The sequence below is a fragment of the Schistocerca serialis genome, chromosome 8, assembly GCF_023864345.2.
Source record: "Schistocerca serialis cubense isolate TAMUIC-IGC-003099 chromosome 8, iqSchSeri2.2, whole genome shotgun sequence".
Classification (NCBI taxonomy): domain Eukaryota; kingdom Metazoa; phylum Arthropoda; class Insecta; order Orthoptera; family Acrididae; genus Schistocerca; species Schistocerca serialis.
Genome location: NC_064645.1, coordinates 337,733,123 through 337,750,279, shown reverse-complemented (window position 1 = coordinate 337,750,279; position 17,157 = coordinate 337,733,123). Strand labels below are relative to the sequence as shown.

Below are 17,157 nucleotides of genomic sequence, written 5' to 3'. Positions count from 1 at the left end.
CTTTCCCAACCTTCTCTGTCACTGCTCTGCCCCTGTCTTCTCCTGTTTTCAGAATGCTGCTGTCCACTCCTTTTAGCCACTGGTCCCTTGGTCCCCTGCCCCTCATCTTCATTTTGTGCATCTTTCTATGCATCATTATCTAATCCATTTTCTTCACATGACCATATCATATTCTTTTTTCCCCCTTTATCTTCTCTTGTAGGAGTTCCTCATGTCCTATCTCCACAACACTTTCATTTCTCATTTTTTCAATTTTTGTTACACCTATTTGGCTTCTCAAAAACATTTCTCTGGTTCACACCTTACTTTTTCCCCATTCCTTTCTGCAGCACACAACAGAAACAGCACACAGATGGTGTAAATGACAGCTGTTTACAACATATCACAGAGGTACACCTCTGTGATATGTTGTAAACAACTGTAATGTAGAAAGAAGTAGAGATGAACAAGCTGGTAGAGTAAACTTGTGGTCTGTTATGCCATGAAACAACTTAAAACTGAATCCTCACCTGCGCAGTGGTTCAGCACAAGTTCTGCCTTACATGCTGCCAACTCCAATACAAATAGCAAGGCAAACAGAGAATTTCCAGTAATCACACAAACAGCAAGTTATCATCTCTTGTGGTGAGCAAGCTACTACACATCTCTGTTATGTTCTGGTAGCTCTAATCATGTATTGTTCATTTTGAGTTCACCTTAGCAGTTACAGACTGTGTGTAAAAAGACTGCAGCGTCAAAATGAATTGGTCCAAATTCAATGAATTAGCAAACACACATTTGTGCTTCAGTCTTGCACATGCAACCAGGTGGCATTATGCCAGGTGGTTTGCTCGGTGAGTTTAGCTAGTCATGTTTTCTTTTATACTGTTGGTCATATACTCTGAGAAATAGGTTCTCTGCAAGTAAACAAACATCTGAGGTGTTGGTTCAAAACACTGCTTTTGACATTTAAGATGAAAATACCTTTAATATTATTATTTTAGGTTAATCAAGATTGTTCAGTGCATTGTCATGTTCAAAATGCGGACATGTCCTCCCCCCCCCCCCTCCCTCCCCCCCAGCGAGTTGAAGAAAACTGTAGTGCTAGTACCAGACAAGTATCTCTCACACAACAGTGTGGAAAGTTTGAAGTGAAAATCGATACGACAAAATTTCAAAAACTCTACTCGTGATTACCCAGTACATTTTTTGTTTAGCCACTGTTTTGCCTCATTAATATTGCAGACTGATGCAGTGACATTTAATAATATGGCAGTTTTAATTCCAAAAACAATATCTACTGGGCTGTCGAAAACACTTAAGCTTCATATGAATGCGGATGATGAGAAAAATTTAAAGCCAAATATCGCAGACATTACCAGGTAGAACTTGATAGGGCCATTACCAGAACTGCTCGATGAAGCTCATTAGAAGTGTGCCAAAACATTTTGCTACAGCAAGACAGTGCTCCTTCAGATGGTGTCATCTCATAATAAATTACCTAAATGAAACTCAGATGAAATATTGAATAGGGATTTTGCTCCATTTCCCTGGTCTGCAAGATCACTGGACCTAAATCCGCTTGACTTCTTTCCTTCTGGGTTTCCAAGAAGATAAACAAGATCTACTTGCTACTGCTGAATTAGTTATTCAATGTTAAAAAGGTGTTTTGCCTGCATGCTTGAGGTGATGACACTACAATGCAATGCATATATTCAAACAGATGGACCTAACTTTGAACAGCTTTGTAAAACTTTACTCGTTGTTCTAAATACTGACATATTTGTCATTTTTTTTTCTTTTTTGTACCCTACAAGAAAAAACTATGTTTAACTGTTTTATGTTTTGGTGTTTGTGTGCAAAGTGTGTGTTTTTATTTTCTTAATTAGATGTGTAGTTTATGAGATGAACAGATGTCAGACTTTTCAAAATTCCAATTTTGTGAACTTCAGCAATTTAATCCTTCCTCTGAGGGTAATGAAAAACAAACAAAAAAAATCACCTTCATAAATGATACGCAAAAATTAATTATGTTTACAATTTGATCTAAGCTTAATCCTCACAAGCACAATAGTTTACTAATAAGAAGGCCAAAGAAATAAAAGGATTTACCTGTTAATTTTACAATATTAAAATTCACAAATTCTGGGTAAACTTTAAACGTGTATATTACAATTTGTAAGTGCAAGAACAAAGTGTCTTATTATTCAAGGGCAATTTAAGTGAGAAAAAGAAATGAGCTTCGAACTGTTAAGTCTGACTGATCTGGCAGGATACGAGGGCAAGAGGAATTCAACATCTCATGGCATGCATGCACTGCAGCTTAGGTGGTTTTTGCAGGCCAAGTTGACTTCCACTTTGATAGATGAGAAGGTCTTCTATCAAACTGTCTCTATTTCCCCTAACCATGTGTGGTACATTATAAACAGTTGTCGTTTACACCCTGTAAAATACATGTTATATTGCCTTCTTACTTTTCAAGGGGGACTTTTTGTTCCATATCATTCCTCTCACAACACTCAAAGCTGTCAGTTTGCCTCACACATTCTCTTAGCTTTGTCATTCCTTCCATTTTCCTGTATTATGCTCCAGAAACTTGGAGCTTTCCACCATTTTCTGCTGCTGTTTATGAAAGATCTATCCTTTTCACCTTGTTGTGACCACCAACTCCCACTTCTTTGCATTAAATTTTAAGCCATACTCTTTCACACCTTCTTCTCAAACACATAATTGCTGCTGTGCTTCCTCTTTGTTGTTCCAATACACCCTCAAATCATTAGCAAATTGTTATCCTGTCTCTTGTTGCTCTTACCATTTGTGTCATTGTATCGTCTTTCACCACTGCAAAAAGTAACAAAGATAGTGCATTTCCTTGTTTCACACCATTTCTCTGAGTCATAGAACTCATAAAGTTGTTCTTTCATCCAACTGTGATGCAATTTACACTTCCCTGGTACAATTCTTTTATCCTTGGTACCGTCTGCTTCTCTAACTCTTTCTTTTTTAGTGTCTCTTGAACTCTACGGCTCATTCATACTCATGTAGCTGTCTCACTACATATTTGAAATCTACTGTGGACATTCTTGGCCTGAAGCCATACCGTTCTCTCAGCTGCTTTTCCACTATTCACCACATTTGTCTCTCCAGAAACTTCTTATAATTTTTGCACAGTGCACAGTTGGACACAAGGGTAAAGCTGCTATATCTTTACCATTTCCCCTCTTGAAAGGCAACTACAATTATTCCTTTCTTCCAGCCTTCTGGAGTTCTCTTTTCCTTCCATGCAGCTCTCTTAACTCTACACAGCCACTGTGACCCCACTTCTTCTGCTGTTCTGATCATTTCCACACACAGTTCATCTAACCCTAGTGCCTTTCTTCCTTTCATTTTCTGCAGTGCCTCCTGCACTTCTACAGGCATTAGATCTTTTTTTCATTTTCACTTCACCTCCTTCCCCCTATATAACTATCTTCCTCCACTGCTCTGTCTGTCTCCTGCAAATCCTAAAATATGCCCTCCACAGCTCTTTAAGGTTCTCATCCCCCCTATACCTCATTCCCATATTTAACAATCATTTTTACCTCCTCTGCCACTCCTCTTCCCCTATTTCTATGATTCCTTTCCATCATCGTGGTCCAGTTTTATATCCAGAAAAAGTATATTTCTTTTTTCCCAAAACAGAGAAAAACAGCGTATACTGAGCATTCTACCTTAATGGGAACACAATTACTGTGTTGTAAACAATATTCTTTTGTTATATTTTTCCAGGTGCATATCACACAAATGCTATCACAAACAGCTTTGATTTTCAAGAAAATCATCATCGGTTTATGTGTAGAAGGGAGGGAAAGCAGGGAATACTAAAATGCTACAAAACTAAATTACAAACATACACTAACTTTTAAAAATAGTCATTAATATTATGCAGTAAAAAATTACGAGAAACACATACCACAGGATGGGTTTATGTTAAACTACTCCCACTTACACAGAAAGTAAGTTCAATATTATATGAAGGCGGATTCATAATTCTGGTAAATTCCAACAACATATCAGGAAATTTTGTTAGATGGCAGAGGTACAGGTTGGCATATAAACAATGTTAGGAAAAGCATAGAGTGCCACTCACCATAAAGATGACACATTGAGCTGCAGACAGGCATAATGAAAAGACTGCTTTTAGCTTCAGCCAAACACAAAAGCAAACACACACACACACACACACACACACACACACACAAGCAAGCACACCTTACACACACATTATCACCATTTATGGCAGCTTGGACTTAGGTCACTGTCACATTCAGAGGGAATTTCGAGTGGGGCAGGGAAGGGGGAGGGATAGCAAGGTATGGATGGGATGGGAGAGAGAAGAGCACTCTCTAGCTAAGCTTGTAAGGACCTGCCATGCACAGTATCAGGAGGCTGTGGGGCAGGAAAGAGGGGGGGGCTGCAGGGGGAGGGGGGAGGGTTCTGGGAGGGGGGGCGGTTACAGGAGGAGCACAAAAGGAGACGAGCAGTGAAGGGGAAAGACATGTGGGCGCATTAGCATAGGGTGGCACACAGTGAGGGTGAGGGGACATGAGTAGCAATGAGGTGATAGGACAGAAGAGGTGGAAACTGGTGGGTGGAAGGTGCAGGGACCGTAGGATACCGTAGGTAGAGGTGGGGATAGTTTTGGGAGTGGAGAACATGTTGTGGGATAACTCCCACCTTCGCAGTTCAGAAAAGCTGGTGGAAAAGAGGAGGATCCAGATAGCCAGGGTTGTGAAGAAGCTATTGAAATCAAGTAGGTTATGTTCAGTTTTAAGTTGTGCCACAGGGTGGTCTACTATGCTCTTGGCTACAGTTTGGCTTTGTCAGACAGTGTTGTTCTCTGACGCCCGCCCCCCTCTCCAACCCTGCTATTCCTCCCCTTTCCCTGCCCCACTCCAGATTCCCTTTCAATGTGACAATGACCCAAGTCCAAGCTGCCAGAGATGGTGGCCATGAGTGTGTGAGGTGTGCTTGCTTGCTTGCTTTTGTGTGTGTGTGTGTGTGTGTGTGTGTGTGTGTGTGTGTGTGTGTGTTTGGAGGCGGCTTTGGCCAAAAGCTAAATATGTAACAGTGTTTTCATTGTGCCTGTTTAAAACTCAGTGTGTTATATTTATGGTAGGTAGCAAGCTATCCTTTTCTTAATATTCTTGTAACTATTTTGTAGAAGCTTTTACATATATGAAATATGCAGCTGTTTGTCACCAGATAGCGTAACAGATTGATACAAAAATACTATGATTCAGTTAAAATCACCTTTGTCTATTCAAAAAAACAAAAACTGTCGTCCATAAACAAATAGAGTTGATGGATCTTCATGGAGTCTCAGCATTAAAATTGAAGACTGAATGTTACAGATATATGGATTTAAATGCATTCAAATGAGCACTGCAGGTTATAGATTTTGCAGAAGCCAGATTGAGGTTTCCTTCAGAAGAAATAAATGAGTTATTTCCTGGTATTATGATATGTTACAGTCCTGTTCAAGTTTTTAATATTGGTGAAAAGACAACTCATAAGAATAGTTACATGATGTTCTAGATACTGTTCTTCATCTAAGGAAGCTAGGTGCAGGGTGTCAATGTTTGCTGACTTCACACCAAAAGTGCACGAATAAGGCCATTTTAAAATCATGCTTAGAAATGTTGATGCACTAGATGGAGGATCTGTCATGATGTAAGTGAAACACAGATCCACCTTTATATTACTAAGACAAAGCTGCAGAGATAATAATGAGCTGAACAGGTTAAAGGTGCACTGAAAAAAGCAGAAGCAGCAACAACTATATTGGTGGTGGGAAGAGAGATGATAATTACCTTCTGAGATTTCAAGGGATGATTTTAATTAGCAATTTTGAAAATTATACAAAATACCTTACTATTATTATGCAATGACATTGGACTGTTCACATAATGCAGTGAAATACAAGTGGTCAAGACTCCTGTGCAAAAGACTCCTCTTGTCCAAGAAGACACGTGTGCTTGCATGGAGGTTTTGTGATGAGAAGACTGCATTGCTGAGTTTGTTTCTAAACTGCTGACTGTGCACATTTATTTGATAATGTGCAATGGTGTACCCTTAGAGAACGAGAAGCAAAGAATAGAAATGTTAAGTTGTGATTCCCATGCAACTGCTGAGAAGATGCAAGTCTGCCAATCTGAGACATACAATCACAGCTGAATATTTTGAGCCGTGCGGTCAATTTCTAATGATGCAAGTTTCAGTTGCTCTCTGAACGTCACGGCTATGCGTTCCCTCAAAAATGACAAAAAGGCTATAGAGCAGGAGCCTCTGAAACATGAATAAGTAAGCGTAAAGAGACAGGGCAATAAAATGATGATGCAGTGTTGTAATGGACAATGAATGTGGCTTCTCACTATCATATTTTGAGACTAGTCACAGTTACCAGATTCATAAATGAAGTGAAGTGTTGATGCAGGGTGCCCCTTAATGACATCCTGTCACTGTGAGGGACTTCAGTTACCATATCCCCTGTTCTCATATATCATTGGGCTACTTTCCACTAATTAATCACTAACCTAATGTCTAACGCAAAAGTGCATGAAGACAAATGTAGGCATAACTCCTAATGTTTTCATGTGTGCTGTTGTCTATGGTAAAATATGTATTTAGATGAGGAAATCTACAAATACTGTTCAATACCAGGCAACAACATCAAACCTTTCAATCAATCAAATGATATAAGTAACTTGTATGTTTCAGTCCAACAATGGGAGAATCCAGGATGGAATGATGACAATAATATGAAGAGGATAGATTACTACTCATCATATAGTGGAGATGCTGAGTCACAGATAGGCACAACAAAAAGACTGTAGAACAAGTAATTTTTTGGTCTAAAAGTCCTTCATGGGACACGGACATGGTCACCACACACGCACACAAACACAAACAAACACACACACACACACACACACACACACACACACACACACACACACAAACGACCACAGTCTCTGGCTGTTTGTTTTTTGGTTTTCCATCCTACATGCTTCTTATGATATATTGATTACCTTCTTTCTGAAAATATCACTACAATTTTTTTCCTACTTTTACTCTCTGGGCAAGTTTCAGAACAAGTAAACCTTTTGAGATAACCATTTCTTTAATTTTCAGGTCTGTTAAATTTACTATCTTTACACCTTTATTCTTCATTTGTATTGCCCAATTCTGACATGGAAATACACAAACATTCTGATGCTTACTAACCAGAGAAATGTACCTACATCTGTCAATTGCATTTCATATATCACAAAGCTATGTATTTCCATTGTGAGACAAGTGTTGAAAATGTGCAGTAAAATATTTCTCACTATTTTTATGGTGCCTCTTACAGCTCCTACTTGCAACAGCTAATGAATATGAAGAAAAAATGAATTTTCCTGGTAGCATTTCAGCAGTGGACAGTATATACGTAAAAAGATTTTGTTATAGAAAATGCAGTTCTCAGTTTTTCATCTTAGAACTGTTTTTGTTGATACTAACTGCAAATTCGTAATGGCAGATATTAGTTTATATTGCAAAGTGTGTGAAAGTGACATAATATGAAAATCAGATATCAGCAAGTTAGTTAAAAGTAGACAGTTTTATCTCCCCCATGGAATGTTGGAAAAGATATAGTGTTTCCACGTGTAACTGTAGAAGATAAGATGTCAGACAGACAACTCATAAAATGAAAGTATATTAAAAAAGGAATGCTTATGCAAACAACTGAAAAAGCTCTTCTCAGTTACAGACTCTCATAAGCATGGAGTGTTTCTGGAAACTCCTTGCACTTCCTAAATCAAGTTTTTCAAATACTTTCACACTTAAAGCTTTCTCAGTCGCCTGAGACTGCAGTTGTGTGTGTGTGTGTGTGTGTGTGTGTGTGTGTGTGTGTGTGTGTGTGTGTGTGTGCTAGCAACTTATCTTCTCATAATATTGTTAGATTCCATCCTGGATTTTCCATTGTCTGATTTTCAAAGACTTTATATATTAAGTGCTGTTAAATGGAAGAAGTGACAGACTGTTTAAAAATACTGGGTATTGCCTTCTTAACCTGGTCAGGGATGTTTAAATTAAAGAAAAACTATCATTTTTGCTGTTTTGGACTTTAAAAAACCACCAAAATAAAATTTGACTATTTAATGGTTCTGCTGTAACAGAATATTTTGCCGATTATTTTACATCTACATCTACATTAGTACTCCGCAAGCCACCCAACGGTGTGTGGCGGAGGGCACTTTACGTGCCACTGTCATTACCTCCCTTTCCTGTTCCAGTCGCGTATGGTTCGCGGGAAGAACGACTGTCTGAAAGCCTCCGTGCGCGCTCTAATCTCTCTAATTTTACATTCGTGATCTCCTCGGGAAGTATAAGTAGGGGGAAGCAATATATTCGATACCTCATCCAGAAACGCACCCTCTCGAAACCTGGCGAGCAAGCTACACCGCGATGCAGAGCGCCTCTCTTGCAGAGTCTGCCACTTGAGTTTATTAAACATCTCCGTAACGCTATCACGGTTACCAAATAACCCAGTGACGAAACGCGCCGCTCTTCTTTGGATCTTCTCTATCTCCTCCGTCAACCCGACCTGGTACGGATCCCACACTGATGAGCAATACTCAAGTATAGGTCGAACGAGTGTTTTGTAAGCCACCTCCTTTGTTGATGGACTACATTTTCTAAGCACTCTCCCAATGAATCTCAACCTGGTACCCGCCTTACCAACAATTAGTTTTATATGATCATTCCACTTCAAATCGTTCCGTACGCATACTCCCAGATATTTTACAGAAGTAACTGCTACCAGTGTTTGTTCCGCTATCATATAATCATACAATAAAGGATCCTTCTTTCTATGTATTCGCAATACATTACATTTGTCTATGTTAAGGGTCAGTTGCCACTCCCTGCACCAAGTGCCTATCCGCTGCAGATCTTCCTGTATTTCGCTACAATTTTCTAATGCAGCAACTTCTCTGTATACTACAGCATCATCCGCGAAAAGCCGCATGGAACTTCCGACACTATCTACTAAGTCAATTATATATATTGTGAAAAGCAATGGTCCCATAACACTCCCCTGTGGCACGCCAGAGGTTACTTTAACGTCTGTAGACGTCTCTCCATTGATAACAACATGCTGTGTTCTGTTTGCTAAAAACTCTTCAATCCAGCCACACAGCTGGTCTGATATTCCGTAGGCTCTTACTTTGTTTATCAGGCGACTGTGCGGAACTGTATCGAACGCCTTCCGGAAGTCAAGAAAAATAGTAGTACAACTTGCTAGGAACCATGGCAAGTAAAACAAGTAACCAAAAAAGACTAACATGGATTGAAACAAAATATTTTTACTCTTTATGTTGTGTGCCGTAATTACATTACTCAAAAATATCTATTGCAAAAGTGCCAAAATATGAGGCAAAATGTACATAAAATGTTCTCGAACACACCCGGCTGTTATGACGGAAGTGCTGAACCAGGCAGTCAAGCTGCACTTCTATACCAACCTCCATGAAATCCTGCTGTCCTATATTTTCACTACAGCCAAAATTTCAGCCTTTATGGGTATAATAAATTAACTCCAAAAATTCAGTACACTGGAGAAGTAATTTGTAAAACAGACACAAAGGATACAAGAACCAGAAAGGTCAGTATAACAACTCTGCAAAGACACTAACAACAACTCAATGACAATAAACAAAAAAGTATCACAAAAAAGAGAGGATAGTTCTTCAAAAAATTCTGAGACCAAAAACAAATGGAAACAGCACCTACATATTAATACGCCACAAAAAAAAAAAAAAATATTAAAAAATCTCCAAGCCCACAGACTCATTTCAGGAGAACCATACTATTTTTTTGGGAATACAAAGAAAAGTAGAGAACAACGACTCAAGATCTTTTACAACTTTCACCTTTGTGGCCATCATTTACAGTCCCACTGCAGTTCCATCATATCATTACAGAATGTAATGTCAAGAGAAAGGAAAATATCTCATGGTGTGTGTGTGTGTGTGTGTGTGTGTGTGTGAGAGAGAGAGAGAGAGAGAGAGAGAGAGAGAGAGAAGGATCCGAAATGGGACCCAAGAGAAGAATCAAGAGTGAAGGAGATTGTTATCAAATAATTCCATTGTACAGAAATGGCAGTAACTGACAATATCAGATGCATGTAAAGAATGAACTGGTCGTTTGCTGGGTAGCAGTATTTATACCAGCTGCAAGGAACACTATTAGCTGGCACATTCAAGTGGCGAGACGAGTGGTGCACTCGCTGTGTGAGTGCAGTGTAGTGTAGTGCAGTGCAGTGGCAATACTATGCCCTCTAATGGCCATCTAGGTGCATTTCCTCTACCAGACATTCAACTTCTGCAGAACCTGACACCAGATCCCTCCCCCCAGGAACAGGCATGTAAGAGCGGGAACACCCTGGGGAGGAATGACGGTACCGTCAAAGATCCGGGCCATATGAGCGCAAGCTGCAGGAAGGCAGGGTGTCTGACAGCATCCATCGGGATATCACTGGCTATAGGAATGCCACAAAGTTCCCATGATCCACTTGATACAGAAGGTACTGCTGGTGCAACAGTGGAGAGTCCTAGGAGGCCACCAGGGACGCCAGCCGCAGCGTTACACTGTCATCAGGAAGAAGTGGAGGAAATTGTGGGAGATGCAGTGCTTGCATTCAAGGCCAGAGGAGATTGTGGTGGCAGCACTCAAGCCCTTCTGTGTTTGGATCAAAGTAAAACACTGCCTGTGGGTCTCCTATACTATTTCTGGCATCCAAACTACAGTACTCCCATAGGAGCGGGATCATGTAGCTGGCAGGCAGGTAATGCTGGGAGGGACAGGAGTGGGGCTCTGAAGAGGGTGGTGTCTAAAGATGAAGCAGGGTCCAGCAGTTGCCAGGTGTGAGGAAGCTTGGCAAGTCTATGACTGTCAATTGGTGTGATTCGATAAGTGCTCAAAAACAGGGCAGAATGACGTAGTGGCATAGGATTAAACAGCTTTTTGTATAAGCTGCTTAAAAAGTTTGAATGAGATGTTCCACTTTACAATGTGAGGAAGGATGGAACTGAGGGCTGCTAATATGTTTTGTAGGTCATTGGCCTCACAGAATTATCTGAAAGAGCATTTTCTGAATTGCCGTCCATTGTTGGAGAGCAACGTGCAAGGCAACCCATCAGTGTCTGAAACCTGGGCGTCAATTGTGGTGGACAGCATACAGATAACATATGTGTACTTTGAGTAAGCATCCATGATGAGCAACCACATTGATCTCAAAAACATGCTTGAAAAATCAAGAAGGATGCAATTCCGGGGTGGGGTGGGGTGGGGGGTGTAGGTAAGGGGGGGGGGGGGGGGTGAGAGATTGTAGGTTGGCAGGCAGACCATCCTTTTGATGTCACCACTGATCCTCAGTCAGTACACATGTCGGCGAGCTAACTCTTCATGCAAGATGCCCCCCCTCCCTCGCCGCCGCCCCCCCCCCCCCCCCCCCCCAATGTTCCCAGTGCAGCAACCTCAACACCTGCTGGCTCAATTCTCTGGAATGACTGCCCAATGTGTGTCAATGTCACAATCCAAAAGAATGGCACCATCTACAACTGAGAGCCTATGAGAAATATTCTTCTGGCAGGCGAGGTAAGTTGGCCAGCCATGGGTCACTCAGCGGAAGGCTTGCTGCAAGATGGAAGAAACACAAATGACTGTAATTGGGAAACCACCGAACATATGTTGAAACTTCATATCAATGTGGAAGCAGAAGATATCTCGGTGGTCAAAATCAGAGTCCAGGCCAGCGGGTAGATGCGAACACTTCAGCATTAGAATGCTGTGTAGTAGGCTTATATGGAATGGTATAATTGTATGCACTCAGGAACAATGCCCAGCACTGGAGGCACTGGGCTGTCTGCTCCTGAAGGCTGGAACGTGGCATGAATAATGCCACCAATTGTTTGTCATCCATAATTAAGAGACACACACACACACACACACACACACACACACACACACACGACTGCAGTCTCTGGCAACTGAAGCCACACTGCGAGCAGCAGAACCAGGGTGTAATAGGAGTAAGGACAAGCCTGGGGCGGGGAGGGCGAGGGATAGTAGTGTAGGGGTGAAGGACAGTAAAGTGCAACTGGGAAACATGCAAGGATGAGGTGGAGAGAGGAGGGTACGGTAGCTATGTGCAGTTGAGAGGTTAGATGGAGGGCATAGGAGAGGTGGGAGGGGGGCAGGGGTAGTGGAAAAAGAGAGAAGTAGAGAGACTGGATGTGATGTTAGAATGAGGTCTGTGTAGTGCTGGATTGGGAACAGGGAAGGGGCTGGAAGGGTGAGGACAATGACTAGAAAAGGTTGAGGTCAGAAGGGTTACGGGAATGTAGGATATATAGCTGAGAAAGTTCCTGCCTGTGCAATTCAGAAAAGCTGGTGTTGGTGGGAAGGATCCAAATGGCACAGGCTGTGAATCAGTCATTGAAATGAAGGATGTCGTGGTGGACAGCATGCTCTGCAACAGGGTGGTCCACTTGTTTCTTGGCCACAGTTTGTCGGTGGCCATTCATGTGGACAGACAGCCTGTCAGTTGTCATGGCCACACAGAATGCAGCACAGTAGTTGCAGCTTAGCTTCCAGATCACATGACTTATTTCACAGGTAGCCCAGTCTCTGATTGAATTGGTGATGTTTGTGACCAGACTGGAGGAGGTGGTGGTGGGAGGATGTATGGGACAGATCTTGCATCTAGGTCTATTACAGGGCTATGAGCCATGAGGTAAGGGTTGGAAGCAGGGGTTGTGTAGGGATGGTCGAGTATGTTGTGTAGGTTTGGTGGATGAGGGAACACCACTGTAGGCGAGCTGGGAAGGGTAGTGGGCAGCACATTTCCCATTTCAGGGCACGACAAGAGGTAGTAATTCAGTTGCCCCAGTCCTGTGTGGTACTGAATTATGAGGGGAATGCTCCTCTGTGGCCGGATGGTGAGACTTTGGGAGATGGTGGGAGACTGGAAAGATACGGCACGAGAGACTTTTTTTGTACAAGATTGGGAAGACAATTACCATCCGTGAAGATTTCAGTGAGACCCTCGGTATGTTTCGAGAGTGACTGCTCATCACTACAGACGTAACAATCACGGGTGGCTAGGCTGTATGGAAGGGACTTCTTGGTATTGAATGGGAGGCAGCTGTCGAAGTGGAGGTATTGCTGCTGGTTAGTAGGTTTGATATGGACAGAAGTACTGATGTATCCATCTTCTGGAGGTATGTGGATAGGGGGTCCTCATCCTCGATCCAGATCGCGAAGATGTCATCAGTGAATCTGAACTAGATGAGGGATTTAGGATTATGAGTGTCTAGGAAGGATTCCTGTAGATGGCTCATGAACAGGTTGGCATGAGATGGTGCCATGTGGGTGCCAATAGCTCTGCCCCGGATTTGTTTGTAGGTAATTCCTTCAAAGGAGAGGTAATTGTGAGTGTAGGTATAGTTGGTAATGGTGAGTATGAAGGAGGTTGTTGGTTTGGAATCTGTTGGGTCTTGGGAAAGATAGTGTTCAACAGTAGTGATGCCTTGGGAATTAGGGATGTTAGTGTAAAGGGAGGTGGCATCATTAGTGATGAGCAAGGCACCGTGTGGTAAAGGGACAGGAAGTGTGGAGAGTTGTTGGAGGAAATAGTTGGTATTTTCTATATAGGTAGGTTCCAGGTAGTAGGCTGAAGGAGGCTGAAGGTGTTGGTCTATGAGAGCAGAGATTCTCTCAGTGGAGGCACGGTAACCAGCCACAATGGGGTGTCCTGGGTGGTTGTGTTTATGGACTTTAGGAAGCATGTAGAAGGTACGAGTGCGGGGAGTGGTAGGGGTGAGCAGAGAGATGGATTCTGGGGAGAGGTTCTGGGATGGGCCTACAGTGAACTGAAGTTCTTTCTGTGGATGTAAGGTTAGCTTGCATGTTGGGGGATTTGGGGAGTGATGGTGAGGCAAGGTTCGAGGTTAAGAAATACTGGAAAGTTAACAGGGGGTGATTTGGGGGCAGTGGGGGTGGATCATGGTTGGATGGAGGAGTGAACTGAGTTAGGCAGGGTTCAACATTGGTCTTTGATTGAGTCTGGTTGGCAGGGTTGGTGGTGGAAAAGTGTTCCCACTGTAGAGGCTGGGAGAAGGCGAGAAGGTTTTTAACAAGTCCTGCATGATTGAATTTGTGAGTGGTGCAAAATATGAGTCATTTGGAAAGGACCGATATTTCTGTGGGGCTAAGGCTTCTGGAGGAAAGGGTCATGACTGTGTTTCGGGTCTGTTTAGGTCCTGGATTCCATGTGTTGGTGGGAGGAAGTTTAGGAGGGTGGGGTACAGGTCAGCGAGACAGGGTTTGTCAGCTATGAGGGGACATGGGGGAGATTTAGAGGTTGTTGTAAGGGTGGTAGACAGTGGTACTCCAAGGCAGAAGTAGGAAGTGAGCAAGGTGGAAAGTTTTTTTTGAGATGGCCACCCACAATTACTTCTCCTTCTGAAGGCATTACCTACAAACAAATCTGGGGTATGGCTATGGGTACCTGCGTGGCACCATTCTATGCCAACCTACTCATGGGCTATCTAGAGGAATCCTTCCTAAACACCCAGAATCCTACACCCCTCATCTGGTTCAAATTCACTGATGACATCTTTGCAATCTGCACTGAGGATGAGAACACCCTATCCACATTCCTCCAGAACCTCAACAGCTTCTCCCCCATTGCCTCTCCTGGTCCTACTCAACCAAACAAGCCACCTTTCTAGATGCTGACCTCCTCCTCAAAGATGGATACATCAGTATCTCTATCCATATCAAACTTACTAACCACCAGCAATACGTCCAATTCGACAGCTGTCAACCGTTCCATAGCGAGAAGTACCTTCCATACAGTCTAGCCATCTGTGATTGTCACATCTGCAGTGACGAGAAGTCCCTCTCGAAGTATACCGAGGGTCTCTCTGAAGCCTTCACAGACTGTAATTATCTTTCCAATCTCGTACAAAAACAAATTTTCAGTGCCTTATCTTTCGTCTCCCATCACCCAAAGTACCACCATCTAGCCACAGAGGAGCATTCCCCTCATAACTCAGTACCACCCAGGGCCGGAGCAACTGAATTACATTCTCCGCCAGGGTTTCGACTACCTCTAATCATGCCCTGAAACAAAAAATGTCCTGCCCCCTATCCTTCCCACCTCTCCCACAGTGGTGTTTCGCTGCCCACCGAACCTACACAATATACTCGGCCATCCCTGCAGAACACCTGCTCCGAACCCTTACCTCATGGCTCACATCCCTGTAATAGGTCTAGATGCAAGACCTGTCCCCCACATCATTCCACCACAACACACACTACTCCAGTCACAAACATCATCTATCCCATCAAAGGTTGGGCTACCTGTGAAATCAGTCATGTGACAACTAACATGCTCTCAGTCCGCATGAATGGCCACTGACAAACTGAGGCAAACAAGCAGATCACTCTGTTGCTGAGCATGCTGCCCATCATGACATCCTTAATTTCAATGACTGCTTCACAGCCTGTGCCATATGGACCCTTCCCACCAATACCAGCTTTTCTGAATTGTGCAGGTGGGAACTTTCCCTGCAGTATATGCTACATTCCTTTAACTCTCCTGGCCTCAACGTTCGTTAGTCTTTGTCCTCACCCATCCAGCCCCTTCCCTGTTCCAATTGCAGCACTACACAGACCTCACTCCACCATTACATCCAGTCATTTTACTTCTATCTTCTCTCCTTTTCTTCTACACCCCCCCCCCCCCCCACCTTCCGCCACCTCCCCCCTGCCCTCCATCTAATCTCCAGACTGCACATAGCTACCCTACCCTCTCTCCACCTCGTCCCTGCATGCTCCCCAGCAGCACTTCACTGTCGTCCACCCCTACACTACTATCCGTCCCCCTCCCCACCCCCAGCCTCCTCCTTGCACCCACCCAGTCATCACTCCCATCATACCCTGGTGCTGCTGCTCGCAGTGTGGTCAGAGAGTGCAGTCATGTGTGCACCAGTTGCATGTGTGTGTGTGTGTGTGTGTGTGTGTGTGTGTGTGTGTGTGTGTGTGTGTGTAGGGGGGGGGGAAGGGGGGGTCTATTTTCAGCGAAGGCCTTGCTGGTTGAAATCTTATTTGTGACTGCCTTTTGTTGTTCTTATTGTGACTCAGCATCTCTGCTATAAGGTAAGTAGCAACTTTCCTTTTCATAAGATTGTTACATTCCATCCTCGATTTTCCATTGTTTTATTTTTGTAATTATGAGAGAACTTCATCTCAAAAAGGTAGACATGAAATGTTTTAACAGCAATCACTTTCACCAATGCCTCCTTTTCAATCTTAAAGTTGTTTTGCTATGCAGGGGCCAATGTCTTTGATGCATATGCATACCTTGTGTGCTAAGACTGCTCCAATGCCACAGGCGAATGTGTCAGCTGCCACAACCAACTGCTGACCAGGAGAGAATGGCCTGAGGCAAGGAGCAGATTTCAGCATGGTCTTCAATTGTGAAAAGCCTGGTCACTGGCAGGGGCCCAGTTGTAAGGCAAATACTTTGTATGCAGCTGATTGAGGGATCATGCAATGTGGCCCCTGGAGGATAGCAGTTTAGAATAACGGTTGATTTTACTCAAAAACACCTGTAATTCAGGTAAGTTCATTGGGTGGGGAAAGGAATCTATCGTAGCAACATTCTGATCAGTGGGCATGATTCCCTCTTTAGTGAGCCCCAAATACTCCACTTCTGGTTGAAAAATCCTGCATTCTACAAACATCTGTGCAAGCCAGCTTCCCACTGGCACATAAAAAGGATGCTGAGGTTTTACAAATGCTCCTAGCAGGAGGGTCCTGTAACAATCGGATGCAAGCAGAAATATGCTGCATCTTTGGAAAACTGCAGGGACAGAGGTGAGGCAAAATGGGATCCGCTTGTACTTATATAATCCAAAAGGCATATTATTAATGATAATGATGATGACAATCTGGAATTCCTCATTATGGGTAGCTGCATGTCAGCACCGGTGACATCGATCTTTGAGTAGTAGTTCTTCAAACAAGTTTGTGACAAGGTCTTCCGGACAGGGAACAGCATAAGTTCCCACCTGCAATTGGGTA

The 17,157-nt window shown here is 43.0% G+C and overlaps 1 protein-coding gene across 1 annotated transcript in view; it reads right to left on the bottom strand.

Annotated features, from left to right (window-relative positions):
* Window positions 1-17,157, bottom strand: part of LOC126416617 (DNA mismatch repair protein Mlh1) — a 59,884-nt gene that overhangs the window by 1,172 nt on the left and 41,555 nt on the right. The gene's annotated exons all lie outside the window — the stretch shown is intronic.